The sequence below is a fragment of the Desmodus rotundus genome, chromosome 8 (assembly GCF_022682495.2).
Source record: "Desmodus rotundus isolate HL8 chromosome 8, HLdesRot8A.1, whole genome shotgun sequence".
Taxonomy (NCBI): Eukaryota; Metazoa; Chordata; class Mammalia; order Chiroptera; family Phyllostomidae; genus Desmodus; species Desmodus rotundus.
This window is the reverse complement of record NC_071394.1, coordinates 97,565,524-97,579,499: the sequence shown is the minus strand read 5'-3', so window position 1 is coordinate 97,579,499 and position 13,976 is coordinate 97,565,524. Positions and strand designations below refer to the sequence as shown.

The 13,976-nt window shown below is 39.5% G+C and overlaps 1 protein-coding gene across 15 annotated transcripts in view; it reads left to right on the top strand.

The window, feature by feature from the left end:
• TMCC1 (transmembrane and coiled-coil domain family 1) overlaps nt 1–13,976 on the top strand; it is a 221,486-nt gene that overhangs the window by 173,713 nt on the left and 33,797 nt on the right. The window lies entirely within an intron of this gene.

Below are 13,976 nucleotides of genomic sequence, written 5' to 3'. Positions count from 1 at the left end.
GCTTTTGCTTTCAGCACATTTTGGAGTCCTGATTTTGGAATCTTTAATAGGCATTTTATTACAAGTTAAAGAAATGCTTAAATTAGATCTGTGACATTTTACCAGAATCACCTTGTTCTAACCTCCTTTAAGTTTGATCCTGCTTCTTATGTTTTTCTAAGCATGAAGGTTTACCTTTCCTCATACAAACTTAGGCGAGTATTGCTGGAAGGTACGGTAACTTTCATCAGCCTAGCTCAGATCTTGTTCTTGGGCCCCTCTTCTCAGCAGAGAGCGCCATGAGTCCTAGGTGTTGAAAATGGGCACACAGGAGATCCCGTGCCTTGACTTTTTGCTGACTCATTGGTTATGTAAGCCTTGTGAATACAACTGTCCCTGTACTCCCATTAGGTTACTGGGCAGGTGGTCCTCTCCCTGATTACTGACCTTTTCCTCTCTCGGCATCCTTCTGCTTCTTTCTTAAGCTTTTTTGGTAACACAGTCTCAACCTTTCACCAAGCGAATTCTCAGAAACAGTGAACACACAAATCTTTTTCTTTGATCTTTTCTTGAATTGCCGTGTTAACTGTGTATTTTCATCTCGCTTATGATAAAATTCCCAATTCTGTATTCTCTTGACTCATATAACATACAGTTATAATACTTTTCTTCACTTATCACCTGATTCACCAACAACTTACTTTTCTAACTTTGAGAGCTCAGTTCAAATACCCCTGTTTAAAGAATTCTTCTGTGACCTCCCAGTCTAAAGTAGGTTTCCCCCCCTTTATTCCTTTTCTCATATCACTGTGTTCTTTTTCATAGCACTTTTTCAACAATTTATATTATGTGATTACTGGCTTTTCTGTCTCCCGCTTTTCCCTCACTCAGCCTTAAGCCTCATGAAAGCAGAGACCTTCTTTCTGTTCATCAGTATATATGCCAAAGCGTGTAGCGAAACGCCTGCCTGAGAGTTGCAGAAAGGACAAGTAGGCACTTTTGCATGTGCAGAGACCGTGTGGTAAGAAGAAATAGGATGAGCAGGATGGGCTGAAAAAAGCCAATGTAGCCAGAAGAGGGGAAGCGTGCTCTAAGATGAAGCTAGAGAGAGATCCAGAGCCTAATCATGTAGGCCATGTTCAAATTCTTGTTCTTAATATATTTTAAGAGTTGTAGGGATCTACTAAAAGAATTTAAGCATTGGGTGCTTTAGGATTGCTTTTTAAAAAAAAAAATTTTTTTCTCCAGTGTCACTGAGAGCCTGAGTGAGTGATCCAGAAGAGAGAGAACAGTTTGTCCTAAGGTGGTGGCAGTAGAGATCAATAGAGATAGGTGAAGAGTATTATAATTTGATGGGAATTTTCAAAGTAAAATAGATAGAACTTGGTGTTGGATTTGATAGAGATAGAAGGCATATGTCCAGAATGGTTCCTGTGCCTTGACTAGTATGGCTAAATTGATGGGGTAACATCCCACAAAGTGATGAGTCGCTGATTTGAGTCCTGCTCAGGGCACACGCCTGGGTTGCAGATCCAGTCCCCGGTCAGGGCACCTGTGAGAGGCAGCTGATTGATGTTTCTCTCTTGCATCAGTGTTTCTCTCTCCCTCTTTCTCCTTCCCTCACCCTCTCTCTAAAAATAAATAAATAAAGTCTTTTTTAGAAAGAAAAAAGAGTGGGTCCTGGGCTTCAGTTTGGTTTGGTTTGGGCATATGTAACCTGATGGATAGTGATCCTCTTCCTGAGATACAGGCGGCTGTGAGAGAACCAGGGTTGTTAGAGGAGGATCACGCCGTTTGTTTGGGCATGTAGATTTTGATATAGTCAAGTAGCCTTTTGGGTCTATAAATCTAGATTCCAAAGCAGATTATGCTACTCTTCCCCTTGGGAAGCCTTCAGTGGTATCCTTGGAATAAAATCCAAAACAGTAGTTCAGGCCTACCTTAGAGCTCATCTCCACCAAAGCCCTCTCCTGTGCCATACTTCTACACCCGTGAGCCATTCAGTTTCCTTGAAGATGTTACTGCATCTCCTCTTCCAGGCCTGTCCTCGTAGTAGGCTGTCAACCTTCTCTTTTTATTAAGAAAAACTTCTTCCTTCAAAGTTCATTTCATTTTTTTCACCTCCTTCAAGAAGTCTTCTCTGTTCCTTTTCCCTTCTTCTGAATACTTGGCTTCTTTCTGTGTTCAAGAAATTCAACTTCTTGTTCAACTTTGCATTCCTATCTAGCATATCGTTTACTTAATTGGACCCAGATTTCAGTTGATCATTTCCATGTCTTACTAACCAGTTCATGTGTCTTAAAAACAGGGATTCTACCTTAATTCAGTGCTTAAATATGCAAAAGAAAGGATAATTGCACAATGAATTATAGAAGCCTCAATCTTTTCTACAACCTGCTTCCTTAGTATCATATAGCATCGTGATATTCCTTCCCCCTTCTGCTCCCAATTTCCTCTAAACTGTCCTACATTTTTACCCTGTAGACACCTAGATACATAGCAGAAGTGTTCTTCCTTTCATATGCAAAATCCCTGAACTAGATTACCTTTCTACCTTTATTTCTCATTTATCAGAAAAACTGAAATCTTTCTATTACTTATCACATGTGAAAAAATTGGCCAAGACAGGAAGAACTGGCATCCACAGTGGGTCTTACTCTCTGTGTCTCCTCTTTTCCAGTTTCCTGGAATAATTCCAAACCCATGCAGTAGTTTTTCAGCAAGGTCACTATTGGCAAGATAATTGTTAAGGCTGGCTAAGACTGTGCATTGCAGAAGGAATGCCTCTCGTACTTCCTAGTATTCCCTGATAGAATAGTACTACCCCTAGTGGAGCCTCCCTCTATACCTTAATAGGGTATAGAAATGCAGAAACAAGTTATGAAGGTTGGTTCTTTCCCAGTTAAGTAATTTCTTCACAGAGGCCTAAGCATTCAATTTGCCTTTTTGAATGCCTTTCCAGACGTCTTTTTTTTAAGATTTTGTTTGTTTATTTATTTTTAGAGAGAGGGGAAAAGAACAAGAAAGGGTAAGAAACATCAGTGTGTGATTGCCTCTCGCATTCCCCCTACTGGGGACCTGACCAGCATCCCAGGCATGTACCCTGACTGGGAATCGAACTGGCGACCCTTTGGTTCACAGGCCTGTGTTCAATCCACTGAGCCACACCAGCCAGGGCTCCAGAAGTCTTTGAATAGTTGAATTTCCTTCTTATCTCAGCTAATATTGGTAGGCATTGAATCCCATTCTTTGGGGCCTGAATTTCAGTGATTTCTTACCCCTCTCAGAAGTTACAGATACCTCCATTAAAAACCCAAGAAACAGCACTCTCCCTCTCAGGAGCAGGCCCATGCCTTTCTTCCCTCTCAGGCGTGCATCTCCTAAACTCTTAAGGGTCCCCACAAGACTTTCAACCAGGGGAGCAAAGGGTAGAGCAGCTCCTCTTGGGCTTACCTACCCCCCTAACCTGTCTCCAGGTCCCCTTTTCTCTTGAATTTCCAGTGAGCCAAAGCAACCCCACCTAGGCTCTCTCCCATTCCTTCTGTCCTAAGCCCTTCTTTTTTTCACTTCCCCCAGTTTTAATCAACATACTCAAAATTTGAAAAAAAATTAGAACAAGAAACAGTTGGACCATCATCTGAAATCCAAACCAGTCACATGTTTATGCTAATTCATAGATGTGTTTAATTTAGTCCTTTTTTTAGTCACAAGTTGTCATGTTGTAACTTGGAAGTATAAACTTAGATTATATCCTTTACATTCTCTTTGAGAAAATTGGTTTATATGTTGTACTTTGCATTGTGGATCTTTAATTAGAAAAATCTAAGCAAATTTATACATTATAATTGCACAAGAATGACTATAATTCTAACATTAATTGCCTACGCGCAACTAAATAAAAATTATTTTTTTAGAGATTTTATTTATTTATTTTTAGAGAGGGGGAAGGGAGGGAGAAAAAGAGGGAGAGAAACATTGATGTGTGGTTGCCTCTTGCACACCCCCAAGTGGGGACTGAATCTGCAACCCAGGCATGTGCCCTGACTGAGAATTGAACTGGTGACCCTTTGGTTCGCAGCCAGCACTCAATCCACTGAGCCACACCAGCCAGAGCAATTTTTTTAAGAGAAACTTATTTAAACAGAGGGGCAGATCATTATTATACTTTTCATAAACCCTTCTCAATAGATCAAGTTCATTTTAAAAATATAAAGTCTTGGACAAGTGATACTCCCAGATACTAGCTTTTTTAGAATCTATAATTTTGAGAACATTGCTTTTTTTTTTTTACCGTATAAAAAAGCAGATACACCTGTAAAGTTAGTATGCATACCTGCTGTGTATACCCTTTCTCTTAATACTGAAGAGTCATGAGTTTCTGAAGATCCTAGAAATGTTCAATTACTTGTTGCCTATACTTTTCATTATATTCAGCTGCTTTTGGACAGTGTCACACTATTGCCACCTTCGTGGCTCCTGTAGTGCCTCACTTCACGATACATGTGTTACTCGTTCTGGACGATCTATCTGCATTCACTTCGGCTCTCACAGAAGCTGGAGAATTTTTTTTAAAAGACACAAATCACCCAATGCTTAATTTCTTGTAGTAGCTTCCCAGAGTCTAACTTTGTATAAATCATCAATGTCTCCTTTTTCTGTTGCTCCAAGTGGTGGTTGTAGTGAAGTATTTAAGAGCAAGCACTGTGAAGCCAAATCCTATGGGTTTAAATCCTGGCCCTACTGAGTACTGGTTGTGTGACCTTGGGCAAGTTCCTTGTCCTGAACCAATTTTCTCAGCTGTAAAATGGGGGTTATAATAGTATATATTTCCTAACGTTGTTTTGAGGGTTAACTGAGAAAATATAAGGAAAGCACTTACAGTAGTACCAGGTACATAGTAAACACTCATTTACTACTCCTTTTGCTACGGCCATCACAATCATTATCATTATCATCAAATTTACATATAAACTAGATTGATCCTGGAGCTTTTGTAGCCTCAAAAGATGTCCACCTGAGGAGTAAGCCTAATAAGACAACCCTAGAAATACTCAAATAGTTCTTTTTGGAAGGTATTAATGCTGGGTGTTTAACTCACATTTTAAATAAAACAAGACAGGGTGCAGATGTGTATTAGCATGATATGTACAAACAACTTAAAGTATAAACCAACTCTAAGCTTTTTAAAATTAAGAACTATCTGATTTTTGAACCAAATATTTTTAATGTATGAAGGTAAGATATTGTAAGGATCGTTAGAAATCAATCTCTTGCTTTAATAAGATCCTGGTATAACACAAAGTTACAAATAACCTTGTTAAGATCTCTTGGTAATACACTAAACAAACACTTTAGATCGTAATGAAAAAGATTTACAAATAGCCAGAACCCAAAATATCCTCTGAATAGGTAAGTGAATAAGAAATATTTTTATTCATCGGACAAATATTTGAACACAGTTTTAGGTGTTAGTCAAAGCACACATCAATATTTTCATGGACCTTACATTCTAGTTTTTGGTGATAGACATAAGAATATGTCAGAAGGTTAAAAGTTCTATGTAGAAAAATAAAGGCAGGAAGAAGAATGGGGAATTCATAATGAAAGTGGAAGTTGCAGTTTTAAATAAGAGTGTCAGAGAAGTCCTTGCTGCTAAGGTGACATTGAGGCAAAGACTTAAAGGAAATGATGACCTAAGCCAGTGGTGTCTGGGAAAGAGCATTCCAGACACACTAAGTAAAAAGCTCTGAAGTGGGTGCGTGCCTGGCACATTCTATTTTAGCTGGTGGCAGTGGGGTAAAGGGATTAGTAGGAGTTACCTCAGAGACGTAATGGATGTGATGCAGGTGCCAGATCATGGTCATTTAAGCCGTAGTAAGGATTTTGGCTTTTTTAAAACTCTGACTTAGATAGGGAGCCACTGTAAAGTTTTAGGTGTAAAAGACTGCTGTGGATTTTTTTAAATCCTCTACCCAAAGACATTTTTTCATTGCTTTTAGAGAGAGAGGGGAAGGGGAGTGGGGGGGAGGGATGGCAGAGAGAGAGTGATTGAGAAAGAAGCATTGATTGGTTGCCTCCCATAGGCGCCCAGACCGGGAATCTAACCTGCAACCTGGGTATGCTCCCTGACCAGGAATCGAACCCACAGCCTTTAGATTACAGGACAGTGCTCCAGCCAACTGAGCCACACCAGCCAGGGCATGACCTGACTTATTTTTAAAAGGACTACTCTGGCTGCTCTGCAGATAATTGTCTACAAAATATTACTGCATTAATAGTTAGAGACTATTGCAGTAGTCTAGGCAAGAGCTTATGATGGCTTAAACCAGGGTGGCAGCAGTGGAGATTCAGTGGGAAGTGGTCAGATTCTGCTTCTCTTTAGCAGGTAGAACCCAAAACATTTGTTGAGGCAATATAGTACATAGTACATAGGAGGTAACAGTGCAGACTCTGTAGCCAGCCTGTCTGGGTTAAAATGTTGTCTTTGCCACTTCTTTACTTATCTTAGAAAACTTAAATTCTTTATGCTTCGGTTTTCTTAGCTACAACATGGAGATGATAATAAAACCCATATTGTAGTGTTGTTGTAAAAATGAAAAAATTTAGTAAACATACAAAGGATTTAGAACATTGTCTGGCACATAGTACTATACTTACATGTATCAGCAGCTATGAATTATTATTGTTGTTAACTGGATAGGGGATGTGAAGGAAGGAGGAGTCCGAGGCTTTTGGACTTTTTTTTTTTTTTTTTTTTTTTTTTTTTTTTTTGACTCCAGGGCTTTGGATCTGAGCATGGGAATCAGTGAAATAGCCATTACCCGAGATGGGAAAGACTGCACAAGCAGCAGGTTTGGGGAAATCAGGAACTCTGTTTTATACATAGTAAATTTGAAGTGACTGTTAGACATCCAGAGATACTGAGTTGATAATGGGATATATGAGTTTAGAATTAAGGGAAGTATTGGTTGGAGGTATACATTTGGAAGTTGTTAGCAAATAAATGATATTTAAGACCATTTTAAAAGAAAATATTGATTACACCCTAAAATAAGATTGGGAATATATACTTCGGACTGCCCCTTCTTAGCGCCTCTACTCTTCATAAGCCACCTGACAAGCCATTTGGGGAGAGCCAGATTATTACAGACCCCATGGAGCATTCCAAATTCTTTCATTGCTTTAGAATTTCATATTATCAAAATTGCTTGAAATGAATAGTATTAACTGAGTCTTAGAAATCTTTTATCTTGCCCTGGCCAGGTAGCTTACTCAGTTGGTTAGTGTGGTGTCCCAATACACCAAGGTTGCAGGTTCGATCCCTGTCAAGACACACATAAGAATCAACCAATGAATGATGCATAGATAAGTGGAATAACAAATTGATGGGTTTTTTTCTCTCAGATCAATTTTTTTTAAAGAAATCTTTTGTTTTAATGGGACCTGTCATAAAAAGTGTTGGTAGGGAACTAACTTGTCAAGGGGAACTCATTGGAGGTAGTTTTATAAATTGGCTTATCAGCACATGGATTTTATTGTATTTTTAAATCCTCAGCAGTGAAATGCTTAAGCTTAATGTAATCCAGCTTTAATTAATGCTTCATGTAAGCCATGTCCATAGGAAGCATTGTGCAAACTTCTGTTAAAAGAACAAAAAATCATCTGGCCATGCTCACATGGATCCATTAAGTTTAAACATCAGGCCTGAAGTACGTCTGGCAGTGGTAATCCTCAATGATGTTTTTCACGTAAACCAGGAAATCTGTCCTCCAGTGACAAAGCAATTCTGAGCAGCGACTCTAGATCCCATAATGGATATGTATTTTGCAGTTGGGTTGGAGCGGGGTGGGCCAGATAAAATGTTTATTATCTAAACTGATACCCAACTCAGTTTTTACTCAGCAACTTGGAAGGATGAGTATCATCAATTGTAAGCTATTTTTCGTACAAAACTTCTGGCATTTGTTCCATTCATGGCAACATTGCTCAGTCAGTCGCTGCGTGGCATAGGAGATGTACAAGGATCATGTTAAGGAGATGCTGGTGAGCATTTATATTAAATACATATTCACTGGTTGTCTTCTTTGTACAAGGCCTTGTGTTAGCTTCTTGTAGTCCAAAGATGAATGTGACATGCTCCCTGCCCTCAGGAACTGTCAGTGGAGACAGGACAACAAAACAATCATTTCAACATAATGTGATAAGGACAGTGATAGAGATGTATATGTAGATATATGGGAATATCAAGGAAGAGCCATTAATTCAGCTGGGGAGAGAGGTTGTCAGGGCAGACTTCCTGAAGGGGTTACACCTGTCCTGGGTCTTGAAGGATGAATAGTAGTTAACCAGCAAAGGGAAGGAGAACATGCCCTGAACTGGCTGAGAAAACTGTATAGGCAAAAACCTGGAGGGTTTGGGGGCGGGGGTGTTGTTTGTTTGTTGTTGTTGTTGTTGTTGTTTTGCTGGAGCATATGTAGCGTCTTTAACTACAAAGCTGGTGAACAGACCCCACCAGAATTCACATTTCAGCAGGTGTGTCCTCTGCTCATTATTACGTATGCAGTATCACCCATGAAATGATTTTAAAACTTTGTTCTTTATGAAGATAGGCCTGGAAAGTGCTGATGGTAGAAAAGAGAGCAGGGCCTTAAGTGGTTTGAGAGAAACTAGATTGTGGTTCCAAATTCAGAAGTGACCAAGATTATTATGATGAGTATTATTTGTATATCAATGATTTTTCAAAATTTTTAAAATTACAATAAAACTTTATTTTTCTAAGCAAAGTTTTCCCAGCATCCTCATATAAAATAGATGAAAGCAGAGATCATCTGGTTTCCAGGAATGCTGTTTACTTGGCTCCACTATTCTGCTTTGCGGTGGTTCAGACACATCTCCATAGAACCTAGTATTGTTCCATGTACTGAAGTTCTGTGAAAAAAAGTGATTCCTAGGAAACACTGCGATCTGTACAAGAATTATTTATCAAGTGAGAAAAAAATTCTTGTGACAACTGAAAAGGCCTGTTTTTTAGACTGTAAGCTGAATCTTAATTTTAGCTCTAGCATAAAAAAAAATGGAATGCTAAGAGAAGAAGCTTGCTGGCTGTGGAACTTAGTCCATTTTTATTCTGCGTCCCCCACTTGAGATCTCTGTATTCCACAGCACAGCAAACTAAATGTCAGGCAGAATTGCACATGAAAGAATTGCTCAACAGAGTGAGGAGGGAGGGCATGTGATCTCCACAGTGAGACAGTGGAGGTAGGTAAAAAATACTGTCATGATGAAGATACATTTTCTGCACAAAATGGTAATAGATTGTGGGGTTTCTTTTCTTCGTTAGGGATGAAGTGTGGGGGTGTTGGCAAAGGCAAGCTTCAAGGAGCTGATACCACAAAATTCAAATCCAGAGCTGTCTAATTCCTAAGGCAGGACTCTCCTCTGTTTTACTTTCTCAACACAATCTGCGCTGGTGGGGGGGCAGGGGGGAGCTGACAAGACCAAGGAAGAGCATCTTGGGGTTTATTATTGATTAGAAGAAGATTCCCCCCACTAAGTGCACTTGAACTGAAACACAAACTCCGGTTGGTTCAAAAACATGGTCAGAATATCTCTGGGATAAAATCTCTAGCAGAACGGTGGAACTGGGTCTGCAAAATCAGCTTACACGAGGCCACTGCATAGCCCATTCTATGAAATTGGCCCTGGAAAAGATCCACTTTCAGAAAAACCAAAATAGTCAAGCTCCTGTTTGTTTTCAGATTAATGGCAAAGCCCCTTCTCTTACTTTAAAATGCCTCCTTTATTTTTCCAGAAATGATGTGGATTATTTAGTGTGCAGAATATGAAATTTCCTGAAAGAGAGCCAGTACTCTGTAAAGCGTAGATAAGATGACTTCGTCACACTAAGTGGGGGCTCTCATCTTTTGAAGATAATAATGTCAAGTCAGGGATTGCTGAATCTTTTCTAGTTACATATTTGGATTTTGTGTAATGAACTAGGTAAAGAATTTTTTTTTAAAGGTAACTTCTTGTGAATTTTATCATGTTTGTCAGGCATAATCTGATTTAACACACGTTTAACATTTTTTCAGATAATTTCATGAGACAATGTTAACTCCATTGTGTAGATGAGAAAATTTAGGCTCAACGAGAACAAGTAGGTGTCCCAACGACACACAGCTAGTAAGGTGATACAGAGGCAGGTGTGAACCCAGGCCCTTTTGCTCGCCTGTACCTTTTCCACCATATTTATTACCTTTATACATGATTGTTCTCAAAGTCAGGTGCTGCCACGTTCTGACACTTTCATGTACTTAGGGAAAGTCGATAGATTTTTAGTGTTTGCAAATGGCAATTGTAAGCCATTATAAAGCTTATCTAATACTCTGCCCTAGATGGCTCTATTCTGCCCCTGATTAATTCGAGTTTTGAGGTATCTCTTTCTCTGTTTAAGTGTTCTCCTGGGCTGTTTTCTGATCAATTAATTCAGGTCACTTAATAGATAATTTAAGCCTGGCAAATGAATTCTTAATAGTAAGAGACAAAGGACAAACAAAGCAATATAGCCTGCCTGTTATAGCAGCAGTTAGATAAGATGGCTTGGACCATATCCCTAGCTTTGTAGTACGTTGCCTAGCCTATAAGTAGTCAAACCATGTTGAACTGACAGGCTTTTGATCCAGGGCTTTTTCTATACAAACTAATTCTAACCTCAGCCATAAGTGTCTTCGACTTGCTGCTGCACTGATGGGTATGATCGGACTTGTGGGCCCTCAGAGCAGCCGTACTGAGTGGGCGATACGGCTGCTGCTGGTGTCAAATGGCCTTGTGGGAAGGTGGTAGCAGGTACCTCAGCAATCGGTTCGTTTGTAAATTAGTGACAAAAATGTCTACTTTTTTGGGTTGTGAGAACTGGAAGATTACCTAGCTTGCTGCCCAGCCACAAGACCAACTGTTCAGAAAGGTGACTGTTGTTATTCTACTGTAGTGTTGAATTAACATTATTCCTTTGGTTCAGACTCTACATGTATATCCCTTGTTTGTGCCCGAAATGTGAAGTATCTTGGAAGGAAGTATATTTTGGAATCTTTTAATATTTGAATTTTTTAAAGAACAACTTATTTGGTACAAAAAATAATAGACAGTAATAACAGCTTACTCTGTGCACGAGACTGTTGCGAGCACGGTTATATGTATTGACTCCTGTTGTCCTCACAGTAGTCTTCTAAAGTGGGCATTGATATTATCCTCACTGTATAGTCGATGAAATGGATACAGATGTTAAGTAATTTGCCCAAGGTCACATGGCTAGTAAGTAATAAAGCTAGACTGGAACCCAACCAGTTTATGCCAGAATCCATGCTTCACTACTGTGCTAAATATAGCCAGATTCAGTATTCTTGTTTCTTTGATCCGTGCCTTTTTGTGTACGTTTAAGAAAATCCTTCCCTGTTTTCCAATACTACCTTCTAGAAGGTTTAAATTTTGCTTTTCACATTTGCAGTTTAGTTGTTTGTTTGGAGTGAGGTAGGAACCTAATTTTGTGTTATATTGAATGGGACCAATGTTTTACCACCCCACATGTGCCTTTTGGGATATTGATTTTAAGCTGGTTATTAAGAAACAAAAGGCTCAGAAAGAACCTTTGACCCTCCCCCTTTCCTGCCAAAGGGAATTCAAATGGGAAACCCTGCTTTGGGAGGGGAGTCGGCATATTAACCTCAAAGATTTTCACCTTAGCCTGTCTGGATTGAGTCTGGTAGGTAGGAAGGATCCAAGCAGGAGCTTGTTAGCTGGGTTTCCCTTTGCCCTGTTGTTTCTGGGTTGCCTCGCAGCAATTTATTTGCCCCGTGTATTTTACTTTCTCAGCTACCTATGAATTGCCTGTCTCCCCTTCAAAATCCCAGACCTCTGTCCCCTTTTGTCCTTTGTCCTTATAAGTCTCTACTACCCAATGTGTTTCAGGTCTCCTTATTATGACACCCTGATATATATAATAATAAATCTTGGACTTTTTCTCCTTTTAATCTGTCTTTTTGATTATTAGCCCAGCTAGAAAAACTTAGAAGGTGGGAGAAATACTGTTTTTTAGCCTCCACAATATGGATAACCTAATATGCTAGCAAAGGCTGTTGGTAAAAAGAACCACTTTTCAGTTGATATAACTCATGGTTAAGTCATGCCCTTCCGTTGGTATTTGTACCTCTCAGTGATTTGTTCATAGCTGGCCTATAATTCTATAGTTCATTATATCTTCCTCTTTCCTCCTCCACTGCTCTCCCCCTCTCCTCTTCTCTCCTCCCCTCTACTCCCTTCTCGAAATTTCTCCTGTTCTTCTCTCCTTTCTCTTTGAGGATAGTGCCTGCCAAAAGTGGGACTGGTTACTGAGTAATCCAGTGACTCATGGTTTCAGGTGTTAAACAACCCTCCTGCTGAAGCTCTGGGTCACTTTTCTTTGGAAGCTGAGAACAATGGGTTCTGTCAGCTGTGTTCCTGCAGGTTGACCTTGCACTGGAAGGATATAGCCCGGGTAGGGGAGAAGTCAGATAAAGACAGGCTGGTTTATTTGTTTAGTTATTTTGTAGAGAAATAAACTCACATCATCTAAACTGTAAATAATTACATTGAAAGTTTGTAATAATAAACTCACATCTAAACTGTAAATAATTATATTGAAAGTTTGTTGGGTTTTTTTTTTCTTTTCTTTTTATTTTATTTATATTTTATTGTTTATGCTATCACAGTTGTCCCAAATTTGTCCCCCTCCACTCAGCCCCCCCAACTCCCTCAGGCAATTCCCACACCATTGTCAATGTCCGTGGGTCCTGCATATAAGTTCTTTGGCTACTGTAATTTCCTATGCTGTACTTTGCATCCCCATGCCAATTCCCGTGACTACCAGTTTGTATTTCTTGATGTCATCACCTTTTCCACCCATCCCCCAATACCTCCTCCCATGTGGCAACCATCAAAGTGTTCTCTATATCTGTGATCCTGTTTCTGTTCTGCTTGTTTGTTTTTTTAGATTCAATTATTGCTAGATAAGTATTTGCAAAGGGTTTTTTTTGTTTTGTTTTGTTTTGTTTTTTTGAGAAATCAGCTGACAGTCTTCTGGGGGCCCTCTTGTAGGTAACTGCTTTTCTCTTGCTGCTTTTAAGATTCTCTTTATCTTTAACCTTTGGCGTTTTAATTATGATGTGTCTTGGAGCAGGCCTCTTTGCATCCATCTTGTTTGGGACTCTGTGCTTCCTGGACTTGCATGTCTGTTTCCTTCACCAAGTTAGGGAAGTTTTCTTTCATTATTTTTTCAAACAGATGTCTAATTTCTTACTCTTTCTCTTCTCTTTCTGGCACCCAGCACCCATATGATGCCAATGTTGGTATGTTTAAAGTCGTCCCAAAGACTGCTTACACTATCTTCATTTGGAGGGGGAAGGAGGGTCTTTTTTTTCTTCTTCTTGTTCTGATTGGTTGTTTTTTGCCTCCTTATGTTCCATATCATTGATTTGATTCTTGTCTTTATCCACTCTACTGTTTCCTTAAATTGTTCTTTATTTTAATTAGTGTATCCTTCATTTCTGATGGGATCTTTTTTTATGCTGCTGAGGTCCTCACTAAGTCCCTTGAGCAGTCTTATAACCAGTATTTTGAACTCTGCATCTGATAGATTGCTTGTCTCCATTTTGTTTAGCTTTTTATCTGGGGTTTTGTTCTGTTCTTTCGTTTGGGCCATATTTCTTTGTCTCCTCACTTTTGCAACCTGTCTGTGTTTGTTTTTATGTATCAGGTAGAGCTACTATGTCTCCCAGGCTTGAAAGAGTGGCCTAATGTAGTAGGTGTCCTGTAGGATCCAGTGGCACAGCCTCCCTTATTACCCAAGCTGAGTATTCAAGGTGCATCCACTGTGTATGCTGTGTATACACTCTTCTTGTAGTTGAGTCTTGATTGCTGTTGGCACATCCAAGGTCAGCCATCACTTGTGTTGTCTGAGGTCACAC